Source organism: Salvelinus fontinalis, chromosome 17, assembly GCF_029448725.1.
Source record: "Salvelinus fontinalis isolate EN_2023a chromosome 17, ASM2944872v1, whole genome shotgun sequence".
Lineage (NCBI taxonomy): Eukaryota > Metazoa > Chordata > Actinopteri > Salmoniformes > Salmonidae > Salvelinus > Salvelinus fontinalis.
In genome coordinates this window covers 44,682,344-44,696,620 of record NC_074681.1, presented here as the reverse complement: position 1 = coordinate 44,696,620, position 14,277 = coordinate 44,682,344, and positions in this window count along the sequence as shown.

Below are 14,277 nucleotides of genomic sequence, written 5' to 3'. Positions count from 1 at the left end.
AATTACCTAGAATGCCTAGAACTGAGCAACTGGGCAAGAAGGACCTTGGTCAGAGAGGTGACCAATTTTATTTTTTTATTTTACCGTTATTTTACCAGGTAAGTTGACTGAGAACACGTTCTCATTTGCAGCAACGACCTGGGGAATAGTTACAGGGGAGAGGAGGGGGATGAATGAGCCAATTGTAAACTGAGGATTATTAGGTGACCATGATGGTTTGAGGGCCAGATTGGGAATTTAGTGTGACCACTAACAGAACTAAAGAGTTCCTTGGCTGAGATTGGAGAACCTGTCAGAAGGACAACAGTCTCTGCAGCACTTCACCAATCTGGGTTTTATGGGAGTGGCCAGACGGAAGCCACTCCTGAGAAAAAGGCTCATGACAGCACGCCTGGAGTTTGCAAAAATGCACGTGAAAGACGGAGATCATATGGCAAAATATTCTGTGGTCTGATGAGACAAAAATTGTACTCTTTGGCCTGAATGCAAAGCGCTATGTTAGGTGCGAGGCCCGAAAGATCGCAGCTGCTTTAGCTTTCGACATGATCGATCTAAAGCAAGGGAGGAGTTCGTTTTTTATATAAGCAACATTTATTTTTTGTGAACTCATTTTTGTTTGTTGGCTATCTCAATTCATGCAATTTTCTGGGAAGACTAAACTTAACTTTCATAAGTTGATGAGGCATATGGTACGGAATACTAAATCGCAAATCAATCGACATTACTTTAATATTTTCCCTTACCACAAAAACAGGCTTCTGGCAAACAGTTGTGGCAAACCTTAGGCCAATATGTCGCAAAATTGCGGAAACCTCATATTTTCATGTACAAATTAGTTTTGGGGAAAACTGTTGCGGTAAATTTGCAGCAACTTGTGAACTTCTGGCAAACAATTCTGGGAAACTTGTGGTGAACATTCTACTGTTTTCTGCAAAAGTATGAATATCCAAATTAGATCTTGTATCTACATAAACCACATCACTTATAACTTTAAAATAACTTACTTCTCATTGAAAAAACTAAACACATTAAATGTAGTAAATATACTAAACATGTATGCAATGTATTAGCAGATAGAAATACATTGAATACAACTTGAAATCATCAGCATGGTAATGAAGAAAAGAGCAAAGACTGGATAATTCCCAAATAAATAGTTTATTTCATATTTTTATGTAGCTACAACATTTACATGAGAGAAATGCGAACACTATGGGATGTTGACCTTAGGATGTTTAAAGGGACAACTACAGAATGATTTACATGAGCCAAGTAATAACTGACTAATAGATTTCATCCAACGGAAGTTTAAAAGATAATTAACTAAATGTTAGTAATTAAAACAAACACTTAATCAAACCTAGTTAAAAACTATTGTCTTTTTGAGTTAACTTTGGCGATGGCGAGTCCTTCGTCCAAAGCTTGTTGAACTGAAACAATCAGAAAACACAAAGCAAAAACAGGATACTTAAAACATTTTATTTTGGCATCTTCACAGGTAGAAATTGAGTTATGGCTAAAATGGCAATTTATATTATTTTTCCAAAATGAAATATTTTACCCCAAAAATTCCTGGGTTAAAAATAATCCCATTTCAGCCATTTCGACAGCCCAGCGCTGGTTCAATATTGCACAAATACAGCATTGGGTTTATTCAACACAGTGTGGTTGGCTTGTGCTTCTAACCCAGCGCCTTGTGTTGAGTGCTTGACCCAGATGCTGGGTAAATTAGACTATTTTTCTGGATTAAAACAATGCAGTGTGTTGGGTTGTGTCATAAACCCAGCACATTGGGTTGGGGGATTGAAGAAGCACCTGGGTAATTTTTTTATGTAATCCTTGGGTTATTTTCAGTGTAATCCTAATTTCAATTTTGTTTATATAGTTTTGCCTTCCCTGCAATCCCACTCCCTCCTTTTCCTACACACAATCAAGATACATGTCAAATAATTCATTTGTATCGCATGCATTTCAGAACATACATCACAGCACATCAGAGAATTGTCCACAATGTACAACGACCAAATTGAAACAAACCAAATCTAATTTTAATTATATCGGTCGCATACACATTTTTAGCAGATGTTATTGCTGGTGTAGCGAAATGCTTGTGTTCCTAGCTCCAACAGTGTAGTAATATCTAACAATACACACAAATCTAAACTAAAAGAATGGAATTCAGAAATGTATAAATATTACGACGAGCAATGTCCGAGTCCGGAGTATAAATATATATACAGAGTGTGCAAAGCTGTCACATAGGCAAAGGGTGGCTACTTTGAAGAATATCAAATATAAAATAGATTTTATATATATATATATATATATATATATATATATATAAACTCAGCAAAAAAAGAAACGCCCTCTCACTTTCAACTGTGTTTATTTTCAGCAAATATTTGTATGAACATAAGATTCAACAACTGAGACATAAACTGAACAAGTTCCACAGACATGTGACAAACAGAAATGGAATAATGTGTCCCTGAACAAAGGAGCGTCAAAATCAAAAGTAACAGTCAGTATCTGATGTGGCCACCAGCTGCATTAAGTACTGCAGTGCATCCCTCCTCATTTCTGGGGGGAATGGCCCTAGCCCTCACCCTCCGATCCAACAGGTCCCAGATGTGCTCAATGGGATTGAGATCCTGGCTCTTCGCTGGCCATGGCAGAACACGAACATTCATTCCTGTCTTGCAGGAAATCACGCATAGAACGAGCAGTATAGCTGGTGGCATTGTCACGCTGGAGGGTCTTGTCAGGATCAGCCTGCATAAAGGGTACCACATGAGGGAGGAGGTCTTCCCGATGACGCACAGCGTTGAGATTTCCTGCAATGACAACAAGCTCAGTCCGATGATGCTGTGACACACCGCCCCAGATCATGACGGACCCTCCATCTCCAAATTGATCCCACTCCAGAGTACAGGCCTCGGTGTAACGCTCATTCCTTTGGCAATAAATGCGAATCTGACCATCACCCAAGGTGAGAAAAAAACGTGACTCGTCAGTGAAGAGCACTTTTTGCCAGTCCTGTCTGGTCCAGCGACGGTGGGTTTGTGCCCATAGGCGACGTTGTTGCCGGTGATGTCTGTTGAGGACCTGCCTTACAACAGGCCTACAAGCCCTCAGTCCAGCCTCTCTCAGCCTATTGCGGACAGTCTGAGCACTGATGGAGGGATTGGGCGTTCCTGTGGTAACTCGGGCAGTTGTTGTTGCCATCCTGTACCTGCCTTGCAGGTGTGATGTTCGGATGTACCGATCCTGTGCAGGTGTTGTTACACGTGGTCTGCCACTGTGTGGATGATCAGCTGTCCATCCTGTCTCCCTGTAGCTCTGTCTTAAGCGTCTCACAGTACAGACATTGCAATTTATTGACCTGGCCACATCTAACGTCCTCATGTCTCCTTGCAGCATGCCTAAGGTACGTTCACGCAGATGAGCAGGGACCCTAGGCATCTTTCTTTTGGTGTTTGTCAGAGTCAGTAGAAAGGCCTGTTAAGTGTCGTAAGTTTTCATAACTGTGACCTTAATTGTCTACCGTCGGTAAGCTGTTAGTGTCTTAACGACCGTTCCACAGGTGCATGTTCATTTATTGTTTGTGTTTCATTGAACAAGCATGGGAAACAGTGTTTAAACCCTTTACAATGAAGATCTGGGAAGTTATTTGGATATTTACGAATTATCTTTTAAAGACAGGATCCTGAAAAAGGGACATTTCTTTTTTTTCTATGTGTGTGATGCGATGTATAGACATTGTGGACTGTATGTGATCAAATATTTAGTATATCTGTAGGATAGAATAGTGTCATGACACTCCTGACAGTGGATCAAAAGACCTGCGGTATTGGGGGGGAAAATCCCTTTGTCTTCACCAGACCTTTGCCGCCAAAAACTCTAACGGCCAAAGAAGGAACTTATGAATATTATTTCAAACGGAATGGTCCGTGGGGATCTAAAGAATAATAATGTCATATGGTTTATTATTTTGTGATGTCTTTAAGGATGGTATGACAAAGTAACTGTAACTCTGAAAGTGTACGCATCCTGTGTATCAAATTTATATCTAAATGTTGTATAAAATATATGATTACATATGTAAACACTTTTGTGAAGATAGCCATGTGAATTTAGCCTTCTAAATGAGAACTGCTTTCATGTAAACTTGTGCCCAGTCAGTAACCACGCCCAAGTGAGCACAGACATTGAGTCGGCGTGATGGAACACCCCCTTTTGGCCAGAGTGCTTAAAAGGACTCGCTTACGAAATGTACATTCGACCAGCCTGACGGACAGCATGAGATGATCGTTACAAAATGGTTAAAATTACAAGACCAGAAAGAGTGGAGCGGTAGCTATACGGCTGAAAATGGTGAGACCAGTACATTGCAGGATTACTTCTGACAGATCCCTCCTAGACAACCATTGGAACATCTGAAGTATCTAGCTAACAACCACTCCTGTACCAAAGAAGAGGGACATTGTAACCTCTGATGGACAACCAAAGCCTTACATTGAGCCACTACCCATAGACCAATCGATTGGTTTCAACAGAGAGACGACAGAGAAGACGGCTTAAGTATATTTTGCATTTAAATTCTGAATAAGCGGTGGTTAGGGTGCTGGTAACCAGTATTCTGGTTACTGTGAGCATAGTTTCCAATTGTATGTACGGTAAGCTGACTCTCTTTGTCTCTCCCTCTATCTTTCCCCACCCCCTTTCCATTGTGTAACAAGCCATCATATTGTGTCAGTCCACTAGGGACTTTTATCCCATGTAATTGTGTATGTGTATTCTGTGTTATTATTTAGTTAGTTAGTAAAGAAATTATTAAATCAATTTATGTAGGACTGAATATTCAGTAGGGTTCTTGCAGATATCAAGGATTATGTGATGTTCAGAATGAGACTGAGTTAAAAATTGATAATTGACTGTTATTGATGTAAATCGGGAGATAGTAACTCGTTAAACTTTTCCCGTGGTGCCTCAAATTCCTAATGAGTTAATTGTTACATGATAAATGTAATCGAGTAACAATTAAACATAGGTAGTTGATCAAATAAATAACAGTCCTCAGATGAATGATAGTCACGTCACGACAATAGTGTGTGTATATATACATCAATAGTTGAAAAGGATGGCATTGACTAGAATATAGTATATACATATTAAATTAGTAAAACAGTATGCAAACATTATCGAAGTGACCAGTGATTCCATGTCTATGAACATAGGGCAGCAGCTTCTAAGCTGCAGGGTTGAGTAACCGGGTGGTAGCCGGCTAGTGACAGCAACTAAGTTCAGGGTGTCATGTAAAAATCTTCCCAGTGTGACATAGTTTCCATTAGTTTTGATTGTATTGTGATAGGAACATCATGTTGTAAGATTTCTCATAGCATGAAAATGTTCCAGATAAATAATTGCACACATGTCTCATGTAGATGGCTGAGCCATGTAGATGGCTGAGCTCGTGCGGATGTCTCTCACATTCTCCCTCGCCCTTGATTTAGCTAGTTAGTCCAGATGGCTTGTTCTCAGGGGTGCGCAGTTTTATCTTGTTTGTATAGCTAAATTAACAACTTTGACTCGGGCCTAACAATGCCCATGCCAATGTATACTCTAAACGCTGGCTTCTTGGTCATTATCACTTTAATAGACAACTGTTTAACATCTCCTCTAGTTACTTTTGATAACCAAATGTATTGAGGTAGCTATCACATGATAGGCTGCTCTAGCTAGCTAGCACAACTGGCTTGTGTCCACAACTAGCTATCTTATAAACTTCACCCACCGTCTCTCACCCAAAGCCAACAGTACCGTGGTAGCCTCTTCTGGGGCAAACCTTGAGTGGAAATTAAATGGCAGCACTGCAAATAAATGCAATGCTAATTTTTAGTAAAGCCTATTCAACTATCAACACTACTACCCAAGATTTAAATGACTAACCCATGGTACTGCAATATTTTTGCTGTCATTTGTCACTTGAGTGGCCTCTACTGTCGTAATGTGGAACTGAAGACTCGATTGTGTTGTGTCTTCTAAGTTTGTCTCCACAATATTGCGAAGGACAAAGCAAGTCCTTGATGTCATTTATGGCCATACGCTTAATTCGTAAGTTGATAACAGAAATTGACATTGAAATATTTTAGTGAACAGATTTTATTTCATGGGATAAAGGGAAGAGACATTACAGACTATCAAAAATACAATTATAATCCTCCCATTGGCAGATAGCAGACAAAAAGCTTTAGTTGTAAAACCTACATAAACATATCACGCGTCAGCGATCTACTGTCTTATAGCAGGTGTTTGATACTTTAACCCCCCCCCCCCCCCCCCCCACACATTGTGATGCTGACCAACTAAATGAGTCATACATCTCTGTGTACTTTCAACCATTTAGGATAATTGAATGAAACAAGGTTCAGGACAGGCAGCCCAATTCTGAACTATTGGCATAAACAATAATTGGGCAAAAGACCAATTAGTAGGAAAAAAATCAGAAATGGGCTGCCTGTGTAAACTCAGCACTATGTGGCTTCCTCAATCCTCCCTGAAGAAGGTGCTGAAATGTAGATTATTTCCATTAAATCAGGGGTGTCAAACTCATTCCATGGAGGGCCGAGTGTCTGCGGATTTTCACTCCTCCCTTGTGCTTGATTGATGAATTAAGGTCACTAATTAGTAAAGAACTCCCCTCACCTGGTTGTCTAGGTTTAAATTGAAAGGGAAAAACAAAAAAACCTGCAGACACTAGGCCACGGGTTAGACCGAAAACATGCAGACACTCAGACGTCTGTGGAATGAGTTTGATACATGTGCATTAAATGATGCGTGTACACAGTGTGTGTATGGCTTTATCACTATATAAGTAAACAAAGCCGTAGGGTACTTTGAGCTCGGATTATGTGCTAACAAAGTAACAAGAAGCAGACCGCTAAACAGTAAGAAGAAAATAAGAAACATAAGCTTTCTTTTAAGAAAACAAAAGTGATGAAGTCCTATGTGCAACTATAACACATTGATGAGATTTTACTTGACGTGATGAGCGAGACATACCATACGAACGGTGTTCTGGTGTTACAACATGATGGTGGCGTTACATACGTACAAAATAAAAAACATAAAGGGTAATAATAAGTTTAATAACAATTAATAAGTTTCAAAATGATTCGATACATGGGCTTCGATATGGTATATTTTAGGTTGAACTTACCTAACCACACTGAGGATGATTACAATTGAACACAATGTACATCTGACGAGGCAGAGAATGTTGGCTCGCTCCGATGTGGCCCGCTTAACCTTAAACTCTGCCTCTCAAATGAACATGCCGATGCAACCAAATAGTGAAATAAAACAAGTTACGAGGAGGCAAGATGTGTGTGGATAAGCCAACTGAAACCCTCATGCTTATGCAGAATCCACACGGTGACCTGTAAGATAAGAATGCACATAGTGATAGTGCATTGACTGCAACACGCACATTTATAACACACAAAAAAACATCCCAATACCACATTTCATTATCTCACAGAACCTAATTTCTACGAGAAAGTAGAAGTGGGTGTCTGCGTCAAAGTCCTTGCCCAGCCGTGTGATGACCCTGCATAGCTTACTTATGAGGGCCTCTTTGCACTTGGAGACTGCGGGACGAGCAACCTTGGAGCTTCGCTCATCCGGTCGTTTGACTGTGCCGTCGGAAAGCTCTCGGTATGTCATTTAACAATTAAGTGGAAGGGTACTGCTAGTCATGTGAATTGTAAGCAAATTGTAGTTGAGAGAATCATCAAGAAAATCATCATTTCTTCAGACAAGAAATTTACCTCAATGTCTTCGTCAGTGAGGGCATCAATGACGATGTGGTGGTGGAGAGCAATTGTTCTGGAAAATACGAAGAAATGACTGATCAAACGTTGTATTCCAATTTTCAAAATGATGCATCAACTATGAGGTGGACTCTAATTACATACCTGTCATATGTCATCTTCGTCGCCACATAATCTGCCAGAGACGCGGCTTGGTATCAACGATGAGTCAGCCTCGAGGCTGACTCATCGAAGTCCCTGTGTCTCCACAACAAGGCCGTGAACCTCGAGTTCTGCCATCTGTAAAACATCAGCAACAATATGATTGAATTGAACATCTTCATTTAGACCCTTGGTTCAGAACCTGGAACAGACACTTACGGGAAAAAAAAAGACTCCAGTTGTCAGAATCCTTCTGAGCCTGGCGCCATTGTGATGGGTACACGACAGTCCATTCACTCAGATCCCAGACGTCACTGAAAGCATTGCAGCAAAAAAATACAGGATTTTGTTATGTAGCCCATTGTGCTTGTACCCAGCAACTTTTGCGAGCGTTTTGTTGTCTGAGTGAGGGAAATGCTGTAGATTTAAGAGGACTATATATTTTGAAAAATGAGATGTTGAGGATTATAATAAATACCACTTTGATGTCATACAAGCAAGCAAAACACCCGTGAGTCCAAATGTGCACATTTCCATATCATAAAACTCATGTCATACACAGTGTCAACGTTTATGATCACTATGTTTGATGTACAGTTACAAGATGACATGGTGCCATACCCTGGGTATAACAGAATGAGCCTGTTATGAAGACAATTCACCAAAGCACACACCTGAATGCACTCAGCTATGCTCAAGGTCCTAAACGATATTATAACCGCTAAAAGACCGTACTGTGCAGCCGTCTTCATTGACCTAGCCAAGGCTTTCGACTATGTCTATCACCGCATTCTTATCTGCAGACTCAATAGCCTTGGCTTCTCAAATGACTGCCTCGCCTTGTTCACCAACTACTTCTCAGATAGAGTTCAGTGTGTCAAATCGGAGGGCCTGTTGTCCGGATCTCTGGCAGTCTCTATGGGGGTGCCACAGGGTTCAATTCTCGGGCCGACTCTTTTCTCTGTATATATCAATGATGTCGCTCTTTCTGCTGGTGATTCTCTGAGCCACCTATACGCAGCTATACCCACCTATACGCAGACAACATCATTCTGTATACATCTGGCCCTTCTTTGGACACTGTGCTAACAAACCTCCAAACAAGCTTCAACGCCATACAACACTCCTTCTGTGGCCTCCAACTGCTTTTAAAAGTGCATGCTCTTCAACCGATTGCTTTCTTCCCGACTAGCATCACTACTCTGGACGGTTCTGACCTAGAATATGTGGACAACTACAAATACCTATGGTCTGGTTAGACTGTAAACTCTCCTTCCAGACTCTAAGACTCATTAAGCATCTCCTGTAATCTAGAATCGCAACAAAGCCTCCTTTACTCATGCCGCCAAACATACCCTCGTAAAACTGACTGTCCTACCGATCCTTGACTTCGGCGATGTCATTTACAAAATATGACACTCTACTCCCACTCCCACTCTACACCGAACACTCTACTCAGCAAATTAGATGTAGTCTATCACAGTGCCATCCGTTTTATCACCAAAGCCCCATATACTACCCACCACTGCGACCTGTATGCTCTCGTTGGATGGCCCTCACTACATATCCGTCACCAAACCCAATGGCTCCAGGTCATCTATAAGTCTTTGCTAGGTAAATCCCCGCCTTATCTCAGCTCACTGGTCACCATAGCAACACCCACCCGTAGCACACGCTCCAGCAGGTATGTTGCACTGGTCATCCCCAAAGACAACACTTCCTTTGGCTGACTTTCCTTCAAGTTCTCTGCTGCCAATGACTGGAACGAATTGCAAAAATCTCTGAAGCTCGAGTCTTATATCTCCCTCTCTAACTTTAGGCATCAGTTGTCTGAGCAGCTTACCGATCACTGTACCTGTACACAACCAATCTGTAAATAGCACACCCAACTACCTCATCCCCATATTATTACTTACCCTCTTGCTCTTTTGTATCCCAGTATCTCTACTTGCACATCATCATCTGCACATCTATCACTCCAGTGTTAATGCTAAATGGCAATTATTTTTGCCTCTAGGGCCTATTTATTGCCTACCTCCCTACTCTTCTACATTTGCACACACTGTACATAAATATAAAAATATTTATTTTGTGTTATTGACTATGTTTGTTTATGTGTAACTGTGTTGTTTTTGTCGCACTGCTTTGCTTTATCTTGGCCAGGTCGCAGTTGTAAATGAGAACTTGTTCTCAACTGGCCTACCTGGTTAAATAAAGGTGAAATAAAAATTAAATGCAAAATAATGAATGCACTCATAAAGAAAGATATATAAAAATGCTCCAACTGGCTCAAAACAGGGCTGACAGATTACCTCTTCATTGCTCTAAGCGTATGAATATTATCCAAATGCATCAGAATCTCTCATGGCGTCATGTTAAAAACAAATGACTATCTAGTCTACTGATTTTCTTTAGGAATGTTATATTTTTCCAAAACCCAAAGTATTTTTCAGTCCAGTTAGTATATACTAGCTACAAGCATAACCACCAAACCAGACAGGCAAGTTCAGGGCAGCTAAAATAACCCAAGCCAAGGATAAATTGCCTTAAATTTACAGTTTTGTAAAGAGCCATAGCTGAATTGAACTCATTACCAATCCATATTTCTCAGGCAAAAAGTAAATCCACCTTCAAGAAAAAAAATTCAAACATCTAATGCGATAGACCATATTACTGGACAGCAAATAGAAAGTATCAACTGAATGTTAAATGTGTTTCCTGTCAGGTATTTTAATTATCTTTATTGTCTACTTGTTGAATGTTTGAAGTCTTAATTGGGGTTGTTTATAATGTCTTGTTAATTGCTGTTGGACCCCAGGAAGATTAGCTAGCGTTACGGCGTTAGCTAATGGGGATCCTAATAAAAATGACAAGTTAATAAAAAAATCCCAAAATGGCTCCTTTCTATATGCACGTGAATTGTATTGTGAAAGCCTAACACTAATATAATATTTTATAACTTCACTAGTCATGTTGGCAATAGAAAAAGCTTTAAAATGATGCCCACCTGACCCAGATTGTGGTTTATAATGGACTGTTTCTCAATTGCGTAAACAAGAACAGTAATTGTGTGATGGCGAGGATGTTCCAAACAACACAACTACAAGTGTGCTTGCTCTATTTCCTCAACAGCACAGCTAGGAAAGCAAAAAAAAACACCTCCAGTGTCTCGCTGGGCGTCTGTAAGTTCCGTCTGTTGTCCGTGACCGGTTGATCTATTGGGCCTACACGTCACCCTCCTCTGGTCATCCTGGGATCGGTCGGAAGGTGCGCTGTTTGGCGGGGAAGTACTGGTGGCCTACTTTGGCCAAGGACATGAGGGTTTATGTTTCCTCCTGCTTGGTGTGGGCACAGTGTAAGGCTCCTAGGCACCTGCCCAGAGGGAAGCTACACCCCTTACCCGTTCCACAGCGGCCTTGGTCGCACCTGTCGGTGGATTTTCTTACCGATCTCCCCCCTCACAGGGAAACACCACGATCCTGGTCGTTGTGGATCGTTTCTCTAAGTCCTGCCGTCTCCTCCCTCTGCCCGGTCTCCCTACGGCCCTACAGACTGCGGAGGCCTTGTTTACGCACGTCTTCCGGCACTACGGGGTGCCTGAGGAAATTGTGTCTGATCGAGGTCCCCAGTTCACTTCAAGGGTTTGGAAGGCGTTCATGGAACGTCTGGGGATCTCGATCAGCCTTACCTCGGGGTTTCATCCCGAGAGTAATGGGCAGGTGGAGAGAGTGAACCAGGATGTGGGCAGGTCCCAGCAGTTGTCTTATATACGGCTATACACAGACAAGTTACTTTTTCACCTTCTCCACTGCGGCCCTGTCGATGTGGATGGGTACGTGCTCCCTCTGCTGTCTCCTGAACTCTACGATCAGCTCCTTCGTTTTGTTGACGTTCAGGGAGAGGTTATATTCCTGGCACCACTCCGCTATTGTTGATAGTCAGGCATACCATTGCTGTGTCATCTGCAAATTTGATGATTGAGTTGGAGGGGCGAGTGGCCACGCAGTCATGGGTGAACAGGAAGTATATTAGGGGGCTGAGCACGCAACCTTGTGGAGCCCCTGTACTGAGGATCAGCTAAGTAGAGGTGTTGTTTCCTACATTCACCACCTGGGGGCGGCCCGTCAGGAAGTCCAGGACCCAATTGCACAGGGCGGGGTTGGACTCTTGGGTAGGGGGCAGTATTTTCATGTCCGGATGAAAATCATGCCCAAAGTAAACTGCCTGTTACTCAGGCCCAGAAGCTAGGATATGCATATAATTGGTAGATTTGGATAGAAAACACTCTAACATTTCTAAAACTGTTAAAATATGTCTGTGAGTATAATAGAACTGATATGTCAGGCGAAACCCCGAGGACAAACCATCCCCCCCAAAACAATTTCAGCCTACCACTATTTTCAATGGCCGTCATTTTTATTATAAGGCGAAGTTCTCCCAGATTGCAGTTCCTAGGGCTTCCACTAGATGTCAACAGTCTTTAAAAATAGTTTCAGGCTGGTTTTTGGAAAAATTAGCCAGAAATTGTAGTTTTTCTAGGTGGCTCCCATTTTGGCTGTAGTGTTTCCAAGCACGTGAATGAGTTCACGTTCTTTGATATTTTTCTCCGGTAAAGACAATAACGATCCTCCGTCTTAAATTGTATCATTTATTTACGTATTAGGGTACCTAAGGTTTGATTATAAACGTTGTTTTACTTGTTTGGAAAAGTTTATTAGTAACGTTTGGGATTCATTTTGTATGCATTTTGATGGAGGGAAACTGGGTGGATTATTGACTGAAGCGCGCCAGCTAAACTGAGTTTTTATGGATATAAAGAAGCACATTATCGAACAAAGGGACCATTTGTGATGTAACTCTGACCTTTTGGAGTGCCAACAGAAGACCATCAAAGGTAAGGCATTTATTATATCGCTGTTTCTGACTTTCGTGTCGCACCTGCCTTGGTTGAAATATATTTTTCATGGTTTTGTGTGCGGGGCGCTGTCCTCAGATAATCGCATGGTGTACTTTCGCCGTAAAGCCTTTTTGAAATCTGACACAGCGGCTGGATTAACAAGAAGTTAAGCTTTGTTTTGATATATTACACTTGTGATTTATGAAAGTTAAATATGTATAATTCTGTAGTTTGAATTTCGGGCTCTGCAATTTCACCGGATGTTGGCCAGGTGGGGCAGTATTTAAACATCTGGATGAGAAGCGTTCCCAAAGTAAACTGCCTGTTTTTCAGGCCCAGAAGCTAGGATATGCATATAATATGTAGATGTGGATAGAAAACACTCTAACGTTTCCAAAACTGTTAAAATAATGTCTGTGAGTATAACAGAACTGATATGGCAGGCGAAAACCTAAGGAAAATCCATCCAGGAAGTGGGATTTGTTTGATGTGGGTATTTTCTATTGAATGCCTCTAGAGTATCTAATGGGTTAGGAACCAGATTTCAGGTCCTATGGCATCCACTAGATGTCAACAGTCTTTAGACGTTGTTTCAGGCTTGTTTTCTGTAAAATGAAGAAGAATGAGACCTTTCTGTCAGTGGACTGTAGAATCATGCAGTGTTGGTTTGCGCGCATGACCGAGTGCGCGCCCTTCGTTGTTTTTCCTTTCTATTGAATACGCTATCGTCCGGTTTAAAAATTATTGATTATTTAGACAACTGACAACCTGAGGATTAATTATAAACATCGTTTGACATGTTTCAACAAACTTTACCGGAACTATTAGGATGTATTCGTCTGCATGTTTTGACCGCCTTTGAGCCAGTGGATTACTGAACAAAACGTGCCAACAAAAGTTTTTGAGATATAAAGAGGGACTTTATCGAACAAATCAAACATTTATTGTGTAGCTGGGACTCTTGTGAATGCAACCAGATGAAGATCTTTAAAGGTAAGTGATTAATTTTATTGCTATTTCTGACTTTCGTGACTCCTCTACTTGGTTGGAAAATGTTTGTATGCTTTTGTAAGCGGGGCGCTGTCCTCAGATAATCGCATGGTATGCTTTCACCGTAAAGCATTTTTGAAATCTGACAAAGCGGCTGGATAAACAAGAAGTTAATCTTTTAGCCAATGTACAACACTTGTATTTTTATGAATGTTTATTATGGCCATTTCTGTACTTTGAATTTGGCACCCCACAAGGATGCGTGCTCAGCCCCCTCCTGTACTCCCTGTTCACCCATGACTGGGTGGCCATGCATGCCTCCAACTTGATGATCAAGTTTGCAGACAACACAACAGTAGTAGGCTTGATCACCAACAACGACAAAACAGCCTATAGGGAGGAGGTGAGGGCACTCGG